Source organism: Nycticebus coucang, chromosome 1, assembly GCF_027406575.1.
Source record: "Nycticebus coucang isolate mNycCou1 chromosome 1, mNycCou1.pri, whole genome shotgun sequence".
Taxonomy (NCBI): Eukaryota; Metazoa; Chordata; class Mammalia; order Primates; family Lorisidae; genus Nycticebus; species Nycticebus coucang.
In genome coordinates, this window is record NC_069780.1 from 26,456,246 (window position 1) to 26,471,842 (window position 15,597).

At 37.2% G+C, this 15,597-nt stretch overlaps 1 pseudogene; it reads right to left on the reverse strand.

Annotated features, from left to right (window-relative positions):
- Positions 1-5,667: 5,667 nt before the first annotated feature.
- LOC128590097 (G2/mitotic-specific cyclin-B1-like) lies at positions 5,668-8,691 on the reverse strand (annotated as a pseudogene).
- Positions 8,692-15,597: the final 6,906 nt, after the last annotated feature.

Sequence of the window (15,597 nt, forward strand, 5' to 3'; positions counted from 1 at the left end):
GATTTCAGAAACAGCTAGGGCTGGGTGGAGTGCTGAAAGGGATAAAAACGAGACAGAGGAAGCAGACGCTGGTCTGAGGAAGCCCAGGAAGAACTTCCCTAAATGCTGGAACTAGAGCTCATTAGTGTCGGATTTCCCTCAAGCCGACTTCTAGCCCTGAGGTAAAGTGGAAAGGTGATCAGACGTTAGACCTCCCACACAATCATTTGTTCTCTAGCTAAAAGCTCAGACGCTCCTCGGGGAAAAGAGCTTAGCCAGCAGGTGTCCTCCCTGGCGCTTCTGGCTCTGGTCCCACCCATTTCCTTCGGTCCCGGAATCCTGAGGAGGAAGCCGGCCCCACTCTGAGGAAGAGAGTTGGCGGCGCTACCTTCCTCAGCTCGTTCTCCGAGCATGCGTACACCGAGCCTCGAACCATTCCCTTATTCACGCACCTCGCCGTAGCCCCGCCCCGTCACGCCCTACCTCGCCCCGCCCACCGCGCGTCTAGTGGGAGGTGGGAAGTCTTCTGTCTGCTGCAACCGCTTTAGGTGCTGGACTGTTCTCTGTGCCGTAGAGCCCTAGCAAATGCGTTAAAAGAGGTGCGGAGATTAAGCTGACGATGATCCACTTGCTCTATAAATCCGAGAGGCAGCTACGAAGAGACTTAGCAAAAACTAAGAAAAAAGACAATAGCGCCAAGCAGAGCCTGGGCTCAGCAAGTTCGCCCTCCCCCCGCCCCCACTTTGCTACGCGCGCGCCCTCCGAGCAAGAAAGCACCTTTGATCTTATCCCGCATAGAGTGCAAACTCGTGCTAAGAAAGCCCATGGTGCGAAGCGTTGGCAAGAAACGGAACTGGGGAAAGGAGAGGACTAGCTCACTAGCTGAAGCCAAGCAAGTGTAAATGACTAAAAGCGGCTTCTGCTGACAAGACGCCAGGCAACAGCAATATTGCTTCGTCTTTCTGTTTATAAAACAAAGCCAAGGCATTAAGAAAATCCACTCCACTCCACTAAACCAATGGGTCTTTTCAGCAAAAGGAACGTGGCTTCCCCGTAGATCTAAAGGACTTAATGTCAAAATCCATATCTACTTGTCCCAGGCTGATTTTTTCCAGGGAGAATCCTATCCAGATTCTAAACATCTTTAGTCTTAGGCAACCCTACCTTGACCGTGCTTATAGTACTTTAATTTCTCCCTACTACAAGTTTTTGTAGTATTTATACTCTATCATACATACATAATTTGCTGCTTAATTCTGTGCATCATTTACTGTGGCTTAATTGTGCTATATATGTTAGAATATTCTCCATACAAAGCTATATGTTTCTCAAAGATGTATTTGTAATACAGTATCATTTTTCCTATTCAATAACTAGCAGAATACTTCTTTATTCACTTAAAAGAAAACACTTACTGGTTTATACTCTAGATTCCATACCCTGCTAAGATTTGGGGATATAAAGTTAGAAGAAAAGTCCCTGTCCTCAGGTATTTTCTATCAAATGAGGAACGAGACATATATAATCCAAAATGAGAGGCGCATAAAATAGTAAGAAACAATATTGCTTATTTTGGAAATCTCTTTGTAAGTATCTCAAAAACTAGATACTGATGAAGGATCCTTTCTCATCAACTTCAAGTCTCCCTACATTCTCGCAGAAACTGTCACAGTTTTCTCAACGTTATTTTAACGTTATTTTCCAGGCTGTCACCAAAACCTATTCAGAATATCTAGCATACCTGTACTATGACATATTGGGAAGAAAAAAGTCACATAAGTAAAAAGGGAAAAATCAATGTGCTTTGGAGAATAACCAGTGATGCTTGTAAATTAGCCTCCTGTTGGATATTCTTTCAAGTGGTCATTTGCCCTTGACCATCCAAACAGGGATATCAATCCAGAGAACAAATTCAGGTCTAGGCTGTAGTTGCTGTAGGCACTGATGCAGACTCCCTTCCTCCGTTGTTCATGCACTCCTATAGCAGGCTAGATTACTCTTACCTTGGATATTTGGGGTTGAGATTGGCAATGGAAGCGGTAATGTGAGTTTTATATGCTATCTGGTTTGATTTTTGGCCACTGAACTTAATCCTAGACTAAAGGAGTTCGTCCTAGGTTCTCTCCTAGTTCATTTACAAATATCAGAAGAGAAGTTCATGACTCAGATACCAGCTAGGAATACAGTGTTACTTTACCTTGCCTGCCAACTCTGTGACTGTTCTTTCGTCAAGGACTTCACAGAAAAGGGTAGCTGATCAGTGGTGGGACTCCAGAGTTTCTGGATCTTCTGGCCAGGTGGTATCTAAATATCACACCACTGAAAAAAATATTTAAAAAAAAAAATTAAAGTATCACACTACTGTAGTAAAGCACAACCTACAGACTCTTCATAATTTTGTAATACTCGGTCTCTCAGAATCCTGCATTTTAGCAAAGAGTCTTTTTTAAAGTTTACAGTATAAAAATCTCTATTTCTTTGATCATTGTGGCTATTATTCTCTGCATATTTCCCAGCTATTATTTACTTCTTATGGTTCAGTACCAGAATGGTCCACAGTATTTCAAGACCGGAAAATACAGGGTGTCCCGAAGGTCTCCCCTATAGTCACCAAACTTAGGAAAAATGGGAAACTGTACCTAAATGTACCTTTATTTACAAAATATTCACTATGAAATTTTACAAAGAGGTGGCCAACATGTATAAAATATTTTGTAAAACATTGTAATGAATATTTTGTAATTAAAGGTACATTTAGCTACAATTTCCTATTTTCCCTATATAGGACAACATTAGGGGAGACACCCTGTATTTTTAAGTGAGAAAAGTAAATCTTTTTATTATTTTTTATTGTGACAAATATTTTTTGAATAGTCAATAGTCTGGAATGAATGTGCTGCTAAAAAAAAAGCATTAACACAAAATTGTAATTACATATAAACACAAAATAAAGAATTTGGTTCAGCATTTATCAATTCCTGCAAAACCATATTAATGTTAATTAACCACAGTATACTACCATTTCCACAGTAAGAGATAGAAGCGATGTTTGCATTGAGATTTATTTAACTTCAAAATTGGGGTTCTTTGCATTTCTCCTTGCAGGCTCACACCAGAATAAAATAAAGTAGAATTTAGTTAATAATGTATCAGTATTTTTTCATTATTTATAGCAAATATACCATGCTAATATAAAATATTTAAATAGGAAAAACTGGGTGTGGGGTATAAGCAGAGTATCTCTCTGTACTTCATAATTTTCCTAAAAATCTAAAACTGTTTGAAATAAAAATTTTCTTTTTTTTCTTTTTCTTCTTTGTTTAGAGACAGAGTCTTACTTTATCGCCCTTGGTAGAGTGCCGTAGCATCACAGCTCATAGCAACCTCCAACTCCTGGGCTTAGGCGATTCTCTTGCCTCAGTCTCCCGAGTGGCTGGGACTACAGGCACCTGCCACAATGCCTGGCTATTTTTTGTTGTTGTTGCAGTTTGACTGGGGTCAGATTTGAACCCACCACCCTCGGTATATGGGGCTGGCACCCTACTCACTGAGCCACAGGCGCCACCCTGAAATAAATATTTTCTATAAAAAAAGGTATTACTACCAGACGAAAATTACAGCTAACTCTTATATAACCTAAAAAAATGATAATTTTAATATTATTTAAAGTATTTCACATCATAGATATAGATGATATCCTTCCTTTCCCTTCATGAATCTATATAACTTTAATGCCTAAACATTAAAATTCTACAAAAACAAAAATAAAGCAATTAATTTCTATCATAAATATATACATAATCAAATAAAATAATAGCAAACAGAATCTAGCAATGCTTTTAAAGGATAATACATTAAGACCAAATAAGTATATTCTGTGATTGCAAGGATTATTCAGTTTCAGAAAACCACTAACATAATCTCCTACATTAACAAAATTATCAGAGAAAATAATGTGTTTATTCAGATATATTCAATACATTCAGATAAAATTAAACAGCTATTCCTAATGAGAATTCTACATTTAATGGAAATTGAAGAATACAATTTAAATATAATAAAGAATATTTACAAAAATTAAAAACAGCAAATACTATACAAACAGGAAGTAGATATGCCTCCATCATAATTATTATTTAATAATGGTGCACCTATTGAATACAGCAAAACAAGTGCTCACTTCAGCAGGACATATACTAAAATTGGAACAATACAGCAAAATAAAATAATTGCTATTAACTGGGAAGCAAAATATAAAAACATCTCTTTTTGCCTATTTTGTGTTTGGATACCAAAATAATACAGGAAAATACATTAAAATTACACCAGAATTAATAAGAGAATCAAGTGTTCTGGTTATATTCTGGTTAAATATATATAAATAAACAGTTTTTATCTATCCTAAAAATCACATTAACATAATGACAAAAATAATGACATAGAATCATGCATAGGAAAGGCGTAAAATCTAAACAATGAAGAGATGAACAAATGGGAAAGCATCAAAGTTAAATAGGATCACAACACCATAAAATATTGATTCTTCCAAAATTAGTTTATAATCTTATACAATTTCAGTTAGAATCCCAGTTGTTTTTTTGTTATAATAATGTAAGAAAATAGAAAGCTGTGAAAAAGAAAAATAATGAAGAATAACTCTGATCTCCAAATATAAGAAGATATACTGACCATAAAACCATAATGATCAAACCAACATGGTATTGGCATAGAAAAAGACAAATAGATCAGGAGAACTGAATAAAGAAACCAGAAACGTTTTCTAATCTATGTAAACATTTAAGACAATTGTATAATATCTTGTAGTATTAAGATAATATTCTAACTAAGAAAAGAATAACCTCTTTAATCTGCTGGTACAACTGACTACCCATTTAAAAGAGAATTTATGTCTATATCGCACATTTAGAAAAATAATTTCCAGATGCTTAACACTTAAATGTAGCAAATAAAACAATATCATTTATGTGTAAAAATCTAGAAAATAATACATATGGGCGTTAGAGCACTTCTTAAGTCTAGAGACTTAGAAGCTTTCGGAGAAAAGATAGTCCTTACATGGCAATATCAAAATGTAGAACTTTTATGCAACATTAAGATGCCATGAATAAAAATCAATAGTTGGCAGCAACTTTGAGAACATTATGTGCAATACAGAACACATGAAGAAGTTGAATATCTGTACTATATTATATAGTCTTTAATTAGGAAGAGAAAGGAATCCAGTAGAAAAACAGCACGGGATATACAAAAGATATTCACATGGGAACTAATTGAAATAGCAAAAAATGCACATTGAAGCTCACAAGTAGTGAGGACATTTCTATCATGGTCACAATAAAATAACACTTTTTTTTGCAATACAGTTTTGCTCTATTACCCAGAATGGAATACATTAGCACAAATACAGCACATGGCACCCTCAGACTCCTGGGTTCAAGCAATCCACCTACTCCAGCCTCCTAAGTAGCCAGGACTACAAACATGGACCATCATGCCTGGCAACAACTTTGCAAAAATTCATCCATTTGTGCATCCAAAATCATCTGACTGTGAGAGGCATAGCAGACCAAGAAAATATTAATAGAGAAACAGGAAAATCTTTCTTTTTTATGTACAGATGGCATATGATGCCAATTTTATTGCATATATAGTATTCAAGTTTACAAGTTATACCTTTGCCACAGCCTTGGCTAATTTTTGGTCTAGTGCAGAGTTCAGTTGTGCTGTAGTGCTGATCTTAGCAGGCTTAGATATGGCATATTCTTGTTCTTGATAGTCAAGTGCTTTGTAGGCCCTTGATTTACCATGACTATTTTCTTAGCCAGGTGCTACATAACAGGAAGAAGGGATTCTTCAGTGTATGGTACATAATGTTGTAGAGTTGATATCCATTCACCATTATCCAGAATATTCATTGCTAAGCAAAAAGCTTCTGCTGCAATTTGAGAAGGAACATAGAGCACCATATTGTAGTCTAATATAGTCAGTTCCGTCAGGTATTTGGCCCAAGTATGTTGCTCAGCATCAACCTCTTCAATCTTGGCTGCTCTCCAAAGTAAGTGCAGGGGTACAGGACAACCCAGATGGAAGTTTAAAGCTCATAAAATCTTCATTTCCATCTGTCTGATTTGGTGTTTTGTGTAAGTGTTGTCAGTCACAAAAGAAAGTCACCAATTTCTGGACACTACATTTCTTCATATTTGCTTGCAATAAACATAGCAGGGGCACCAACCAGTTATTCTGCATGAACCCATCAATAATGGAAACAGTCATGTACATGTTCTCCTGCAGAAACCTGAATTTTATTTGCACCTGTACTAGCCAGTCAATCAGGATGTTTGCTGAAACATGTTCTCATGTTTCCAGTGACTTCCTGACCCAGTAGATATTTTGGTCTGACTGTTTGCTCTTTCTCAGGTGGTCTCAGATAAGCATAAACATTTTTCACATACTCACAACATAGGTTTGGATCAGCTCCATCTTCTGCATCCACATTATTCACTGCAAGAATTACATCAGAGAAAGCCTGACACAGATGTTCTTCTGCATGGAGCACATGCAGATGTTTCTACTGGGCTTGGAGAGAGGGTAGCAACCAAAATAGGCTTAGGTGAAAATTTTTCCTCCTTAACAAGCTCAGGTTGTTACTCTCACTCTGGCTCAGGCACAGACTCAGGTGCCTTTGCCAGAGGTTTTGGTAGTTTTCCAGTAATAACTTTTCCAGTAGCTAAAGTTTTTGCTTCCTTTTTCAGAGGCATTTTAGCAGGTAGCTGTTTATTGACTTTGTTATCAATGTCTCCAAGTGCTATCCTTGGCCTCAGCCCACGCTTTCAGTTTGCCATCCTTATCTTCACCTTATTTTCAGTATTAATTTTCATGTTCCTGGTGACAAAGGAGATTATTATAGTTTTAGAAGATTCTCAATTATTTGGAATTCAATCTTCACATCATTCAGTTAAGACTGTTTTACTAAATATAGGTAGCTATATTTTTCTTTACAGATAGAAACCATATTAAATTGGTTTGCATTTCTTATCAATTGAGTCTTCTGACTATAGTCTGAGTAAAAATAATGACCTTGAGTAATACTATATTCAACCTTAAAAAGGAAAGCAATGCTGTCACATGCTGTAGCAAGGATGAATCTTGGGGACATTATACTAAGTGAAATAAGCTGGTGACAAAAAGGTAAATACTCTGTTACATGTATTCCACATATTTGAAATATGCAAAGTAGTAAAATTCATGTAAACATAAAGTAGAATAGTGGTCACCAGGGGTTGGAGGGAGAGGGAAAACAGAAGCTGCTGTTTAATGAATATAGAGTTTCAATTTTAAAAGATGAAAAAGTTCTGGAGATCCATTGCACAAAGACATGACTATACTTAAATGCTAGTGAGCTATACACTTAAAACTTGTAACTTTTATGTGATTTTTACCACAATTAAAAATAAAAGAATAAAATTATTACTTCAAGTTACATGAATGCTTATAGGATAAGATATTAGTGTTCCATAAGATACTTGATGAACTGTACTCCTTTTTCATGGTTGTAATATAAAAAGTTTGTTAAGAACATGTCATTACCAGGGTAAGGGAAAATTCTAACAAAGACCAGTAAATATTTAGGTCATTAAAGATGAAATGTTTGATTTTTTTTTCTTTTTGAGACATAGTCTTACTCTATTGCCCTGGGTGTTCTGGCATCACAGCTCACAGCAACCTCAAAGATGTCTTAGACTCAAGCTGTCTTCTTGCCTCAGCCTCACAAGTAGCTGGGATTACAGGCACCCACCACCATGCCCCAGGTAATTTTTCAATTTTTAGTAGAGACAGGATCTCACTCTTGCTCAGGCTGGTCTCAAACTCCTGAGCTCAAGCAATCCACCCACCTCGGCCTCCCAGAGTGCTAGGATTACAGGCATGAGCCATTATGGCTGGCCTGAAATGTTTGATTTTGAATCAAAACCTTAGTTTGTTATATCTCAAACAAGAAACTGTACAATTAATGAAAGTATGTACCTAAATTGTTGACAATTTTGCCATCTTAATGGTAGCTTATGTATGCCAGCAGCAAAGAAGCCTAGAGAGCCAGTGGTGATGAAATCATGAAAGGTGTTTTCCACAGTTTGTTGAGAATCGAATATTTGTCCAAAGTCTAGGAGAGGTAGCAGTCAGTTGGTGCAAAATCTGGTGAATATAATAGATGACAAGTCCAGCTTTTGTAGCTTGAGCAGTGTTATTTTTGTGACAGCATTGTCTTGCAAGAGGATTGGCCTGTCTCTATTGACCATTCTTGGCTGCTTACTTGCAAGCATCCTCATTGTTTCATCCAATTGGTTTCAGTTGACAACTACTGTAATTGATTGACCAGGTTTTATGAAGATGTAGTGGATAATACCAGTGCTGGAACATCAAACAGATGCCATTAACTTTTTGTGATGAATATTCAGTTTTGGGCTGTGTTTCAGCACTTCCTCTTTATCCAACCACTGTGCCAAATGCTTAAGATTGTCAAAAACAATTTTTTTCATCACACATAATAATACAATGTATAATGATTCACCTTTATATCATGAAAGTAAAGAAAGGCAAGCTTCCAGATTATTTCTCTTCTGACACTCATTTAATTCATGTGGAACCATCTATCCACTTCTTTACCTTGCTAACTTGCTTCAAATGGGCCAGCATTGTAGGATAGCAGCATCAAACATTGCTGCTAATTAATGCACAGGCTGAAATGAATTCACCTCCACTACAGCTTTCAGCTCATTGTTCACCTTGGTCTCAGGTTAACCCGGGGCTCATTTTCAAGAATCACCAGAATGAAACTTCTCACACCATCAATGTACAATGTGTTCATTAGCCGCATCCTTCCCCCTTTGCTGTTATTTCAAGGTATCTGTGCTGCATTGGTTCCACAATGGAACTCATATTCAAAAATAACTTAATTTTTTTACTTATCCATGGTTTCACAAAATTGCTCTAAAAGAAAGATCATCACAAGCCAAAACATGTATTTGAAAGAATGAAGAAGAACCTTCACAGAAAAAATAAATTAAGAAATGTCAAGGTGAAATGTCAGAGATATCAACTGTCAAGCTGAGTACTTAAGGAAATTAGACATTTCATACCTAATAACCTAACAATAACAAGTATCTATTAATTACCTACTATTCCCTACTACTGAGAGTTAATTCAGACAGTTTTATAGACATGTAAATATGGACATACAGTTGTTGACGTAAGTCCCCAAAGTGTAAGTTAAATAGTAATCCAGGATACATAAACAAGTCAAAATAATGGAAGTCACAAAGTGATATATAATTAATAAAGTTAAGTGACGGTTAATAGGCAAATCTTTAGCCTGATGTCACAGGCATAATGCCTAATATAAGTAATGTGGATATGTGTCATATATTCAGGTGGGTAGCTGCAGAAATTTTTCCTAACATATTTGTAGTTGAGAGTACTTGATATTCATTACATCCTTAGGTTTCTGCACATGTATCTTACAAGGTACCCAAATTTACCTTTCTTTGCTCTCACCCCCACCTTTTTTATGAACATATGAAAATTAAATCTCCAAAAGTAATTAGGTTATTCCAGATTCACACCAAACCAAATCTAGATAAATATGACTCAAAAGCTTTCTAAAATTAGTATCGACTATCGGCACACTACAGAAAAATCTTTTTTCTTTACCTTCTTCACACTCCCCCTGTTTATAATAATGCAACCTGCAACTCCTCTTTTCCTGTTCTTATCAAACACACACACATACACACACAACTCTGGTTACTCCAGTTTTCAGGATAGTGTATGTGGTAGCAATACAGTGGACCAGGGAAAGGCAAAGAAGAGGAGAAGAAACTCAGCAGCCAAGGGATCCTCCCTCTCTTCCACTGCCAACCACCAAGAATCTCCTTATCTTGTGGTCCTCAGTCTCATCACAACTCTTCTTACTCATCTCCTCAACATACACAGAGAATGTTTTACTATATACAGAATACTCAGAGAATGTTACACTAGATGTAGAACACTAATTTTAGGAAATGCTTGGAACGACCACACTAATTCGTAGGAAGGGTTAGAATTTTCTCCTATGCCTAGAATACACTATTCCAGTAATGTGTCCCACTTTTCATTATTGTACTCATATTCCTTATATTATAGGTGAACAAATAGATTTCTCAACTTATTTTCATCTGCAACTTCAAGATTCTAAGAACTGAAAAATAAATCTTTTTTTAAAAGTTTTTTTTTTCCTTTTTTTTAGTAAAGGGCACTAGATGGCACAATTTCCCCAATTTGTGCTAATAAAATCACGCATCTTCTTATTAATTCACATATGAAATAATTCAGGTTTATATTTCCACCTAAATAATTTAATAGGACATATAACAATAAAGAGAAAAGTTCTTAAATATATATATGCCTAACATACAAGATTTTATGGCCTTATTCATGAACATATCCAGAATTCCAATACTGGATGAATAATTAAGTAACCCAAGAAAATATTTGTCTATCTATAATGAAATACCCCCAAAACTTATAAATATTAAACATTGATCTGTATCAGATATATATTTTGTAGTATTACTGATATATAATAAAACTCTAAGTGCACTGGTGACTCCATTAACTATGAATGCTTAAAATCAGGTACTAGAAAGACAGAGAGCTTCAAAGTCTGAATTATTTTTACTAATTGCTTACCTTAGCCTAGTTATACACAATTAGACCTTAGTTTCCCTGTGCTTAAAAATGAAAAACTTAATCTAGAAATAACAAGAAGTGATTAAGATCTATTCAATGTAGAATCCAGTTGCCTTTTTCTTATTTTTTATTTTTATTTAATTTTTTTTTGTAGAGACAGAGTATCACTTTATCACCCTTGGTAGGGTGCCGTGGTGTCACACTGCTCACAGCAACCTCCAACTCCTGGGCCTAGGTGATTCTCTTGCCTCAGCCTCCCGAGTAGCTGGGACTACAGGGACCCACCACAACGCACGGCTATTTTTTTGTTGCAGTTCAGCCGGGACCGGGTTTGAACCTGCCACCCTCAGTATATGGGGCTGGCATCCTACCCACTGAGCCACAGGTACTGCCTCTTATTTTTTATTTTTGTTTTATAGCAGAAGTCCCAGATCTGTCCATTGTTTTTACTATCATTGCATTTTCTGGAATTCTTTATAGTTCATCAAGATTATCAACTACTTTTTAGCATACAAGTTATACAACATCAGCCTAACAAGCAGAATGCACACCACACTCAGACCATTTCTGGACCCTGGCTTGGCTAATGGAGCAGCCCTGCCTAACAGTTATTCAGTGAACACTCCTGCCAAGCGGTGCAATTAAAAGCAATAGATCCTTACTTCAGAAGTTTTAGGAGGGAAATGCCCCTACTTAAATATTCTTGCCTGATGCAAAGTTAAAGTCTTCTTTAGAGGGAAGTTATCATTTGGGAAAAGATAATAACTTTTGGAAAGTCACACATGAAGAGAAAGTTGGGAAAATGATGTCTACCTTGTTAATTATGTTGTCCCAAGCAACACTACATATACAGTGACATGCTGTATAGCCAGGTTTCCTTTACATTCCAATAAACTAGACAGAGCAGGGTGCTAAATGGGGTATATAGTGAGGAATAGAAAGAACAGGCTGGACAATTGCTACAGAGAAACTCTTTTCTTTTTTTTTCTTTTATTCCAGGGGCATGTGAGTGTGTGTGTGTGTGTGTGTGTGTGTGTGTGTGTGTGTGTGTGTGCGTGATAAGGTCTTGTCAGTTGCCCAGACTACAGTGGTGTCATCATAGCTCACTGCAATTTCAAACTCCTGGGCTCAAACCATCCTCCTCCTGCCTCTGCCTCCCAAGTAGGAAGGACTACAGACGTACACTACCACACCTGGTAATTTTTTTTTTTTGATAGGAGGTCTCACTATTACTGCTCAGGCTGGTAGAGAATTCCTAGCCTCAAGTAATCCTCCTGCCTTGGCCTCTGAAAGTGTGAGCCATGATGCCCAGCATGCAAAGGAACTACTAAAGCAGTACTAGAGACCATTGAAAGTTGATCAGTCCATAAATGGCTTCTTAGTGGTAATACTAAGTGAGCAGTGATTTCTTAGAGGAAGTTTTTCTCAGACATCTAAAGTGACTTACCTGTAATAACTGGCCAAATATTCTTATATATCTGCCATAATTCTACTAACAAGTTTGACACAAAGACTTGTCAGAAATTCCCAACTGTAGCCATAATGCTGCTGTTGGATCTATGAGTTCAACAAAATAATCAGCTCTCTCCTTTTGAGATTATTTACCACAATAGGATGGGGAAAACAGAAAACCTTATTTTTTGTTCTCAAATACTAGTCTTTACTTCAAAATTCTCTTTTTTATCTCCCTTAATGGAAGGTTTAGACAATATCCTAACCAATACTTCTTAAGCATTATGAAAAATAAGAAGGAAAATATCATACTATCCAGATGATAGTATTGTTTGTAAAAATGTGTGTGCGTGTGTGTGTGTGTGTGTGTGAGTGTATTACTACAGAGACTATATGGTCCAGGTATAGTGGCTCATGCCTATAATTCTAGCTCTATGGGAGGCCTAGATGAATGGAATGTTTAAGTTCAGGAGTTAGAGACCAGCCTGAGTAAGAGTGAGATCCTGTCTCTACTAAAAATAGAAAAAAAACTAGCCAAGATTTGTGGTGGGGGCCTGTAGTCCCAGCTACTTGGGAGGCTGAAGCAAGAAGATCATGCGAATCCAGGAGTTTGAGGTTTCTATGAGCTATGACAATGCAGTACTCTATCCAGGGTGACCTAGTGAGACTCTGTCTCAAAGAAAAAAAAAAGAAGACAAAGAAAAGAAAAAAGAGCAAGAGAGAGAATATATGAACCCATTTGGCACTTCTCAAGAGGAGAATTATAATTGATTACATAATGAACATTGTGGTTTATTCCTCAATATTTCCATTCTACCCCAGAAAACTGAGTAAATTAGGGTAATTTGAGTAATTAATTCCCACTGCCATTGATTAGTTCAGAAAAGCACCTGTGACTCATGAGTGGCTTTGGTAGGTAGAATTCTAAAATGGCTCCCCCAAAGGTGTATTACCCTAATCCCTGAAAACTGTGAATATGATGAGATGTTACTTTTATGCTTAGATTATTTTATAAGGGACAATTGACCTAAAAATAGGGAGATTATGTGGGTCGGCATAATCTAATCACACCAGTGCTAAAGAGAGATTTCTTCAACTGATGGCAGAAGGGAACATCAGAGATTTGAATTACAAGAAACATTCAAGGGAACCACCTAAGGAATGCAGGTAGCCCTGAAGAACTGAGAGTTACCCCCAGCTGATAGCCAGCAGAAAACAGGGACTCAGTTCTACAACCCAGAAAACTGGATTTTGTCAACAACCTCAATAAGCATAGAAATAGATTCTTTCTCAAATCTTCCAGTGGAAGCTCTGTCCAGCCTACACTCTGACTTTGGCCTTATGAGCCTCTAAACAGAACCCAGTTGAACCTATCTGTACTTCCAACTGACAGTTGTAAAATAATAAATGAATATGGTTTTAAACTACAAAAAAGTGTGGTAATTTATTATGACTGAAAGTGCACCTTGAAGAAAATAACAGGAAAACATATAACCCTGTAATTTCTTACAGGTCAATCATATGGCTGGATACAGTGGCTCACACCTATAATCCTAGCACTCTGGGAGTGCTGAGCAAGAGCATGACCTCATCTCTACTAAACAAAAAAGTACAACAACTAGTCAGGAATGGTGGCACATGCCTGTAGCCCTAGCTATTCAGGAAGCTGAGGTAAGAGGATTTCTAAATCCCAAGAGTTTGAGGTTGCTATGAGCTATGATGCCATGGCACTCTACCAAGGGTGACAAAATGAAACTTTGTCTTAAAAAAAAATCAATCTTATGAGTTCTCTTGCTAACAGACACCCCATAGGAGTACTGTTTTTTTGTTTGTTTGTTGCAGTTTTTGGCCAGGGCTGGGTTTGAACCTACCACCTCCGGTATATGGAGCCAGTACCCTACTCCTTGAGCCACAGGCACTGCCCGAGAGTACTGTTTTGTACAACATCTGAAAAGAGCTGGATAGATGGAGAAGAGATATAAATCTTTCTCTTTTAAAATTGCTTTTGATAATCTGCTTTTATTGTGATTCTGAGTGAAAAGGAGGGATATGAGCTTCAGGCTTCAAGCATATCTTGAGGGCAGAGTCATATCTCATGTGATAATCCTATCTTCAAAGAAAGGCAGGGGTACCAATACTTGCACTTTGACATCCTGCTACACAGGATGGAAACTGAATCACTTCTCTACCTCCATACAAGGAGGTCAGTCTTCTGCCTTGAAGCTGCTGCCTCTTCTGCCACATAGCTCCTAGGACAGGGGTCCTCAAACTTTTTAAACAGGGGGCCAGTTCACTGTCCCTCAGACTGTTGGAGGGCCAGACTAAAGTTAAAAAAAAAAAAAAAAAAAAACTATGAACAAATTCCTATGCACACTGCACATATCTTATTTCGAAGTAAAAAAAAACACAAGGGGAACAAATGCAATATTTAAGAATGAAGAACAAGTAAAGTTAAATCAACAAACTTACCAGTATTTCAATGGGAACTATGGGCCGGCTTTTGGCTAATGAAATGTTCGGTTCCATATTTGTCACTGCTAGTCATAACAAGTGATGCAAGTGTGCATCAGTTAGTCTAGATCTGGTTGGAGATTTCAGATGTTTCATTCTGGAAAAAGTCTGTTCACAGACATAAGTGCTACCAAAGATGGTTGCCATTTTGAGTGCTGGTTCCTGAGATTAGACTATGTCTCAGAGGAGAGAGATGCATAGAAATTAGGAAGGCTGCTTGACTTGAATGCATCTTTCAGAGAGTCACAATTCTGCAGTTCAGCCAGTTCCATTTGGTAAATCGTATCCACATTTTCAATGTCAATAGAAAATGGGTTACAGAAAAGCTGTATGTCCTGTTCATGGAGATGAAGCTCTTTAAATCTAAATTGGAACTCCTTTTGAAACCTTTCCAGTGAATCCACACATGTTTTATTTGGGAATGCAACCAATGGATTTTCTGCTAACAGATTTTGAGTTGTGGGGAGATGGCAGAAATTTTCCTCCTTCACTTGTTTGATAAGGAAGGATAATTTTACTTCAAATGCTTTCACATGTGATTACATATACAGATGAGCTTCCCCTTTCCTTGAAGTTGCACATTGAAATTGTTGAGTAGCTCTGTTACATCTATCAGAAAGGCAAGGTGCCATTTCCATGCTGCATCATTGAACTCTGGTACTTGTTTTTTGAAAGCAGAAAAGCTGTAATCTGTGGAAGTAGGTCATAGAAATGTTTCAAAATTCTCTCTCGACTCAGCCAATGGACTTCTGTGTGGTATGGAACATCTTCACAGGCAACATTTAGCTCAGACAGAAATTCCTGAAATTGTCTGTGGTTTAGTGTATTACCTCTAATGAAGTTAACACAAGATACCACAGTTTTCATAACAGAGTCCCACTTCAGTGATTTACTACACAGCGCTTGTTGGTG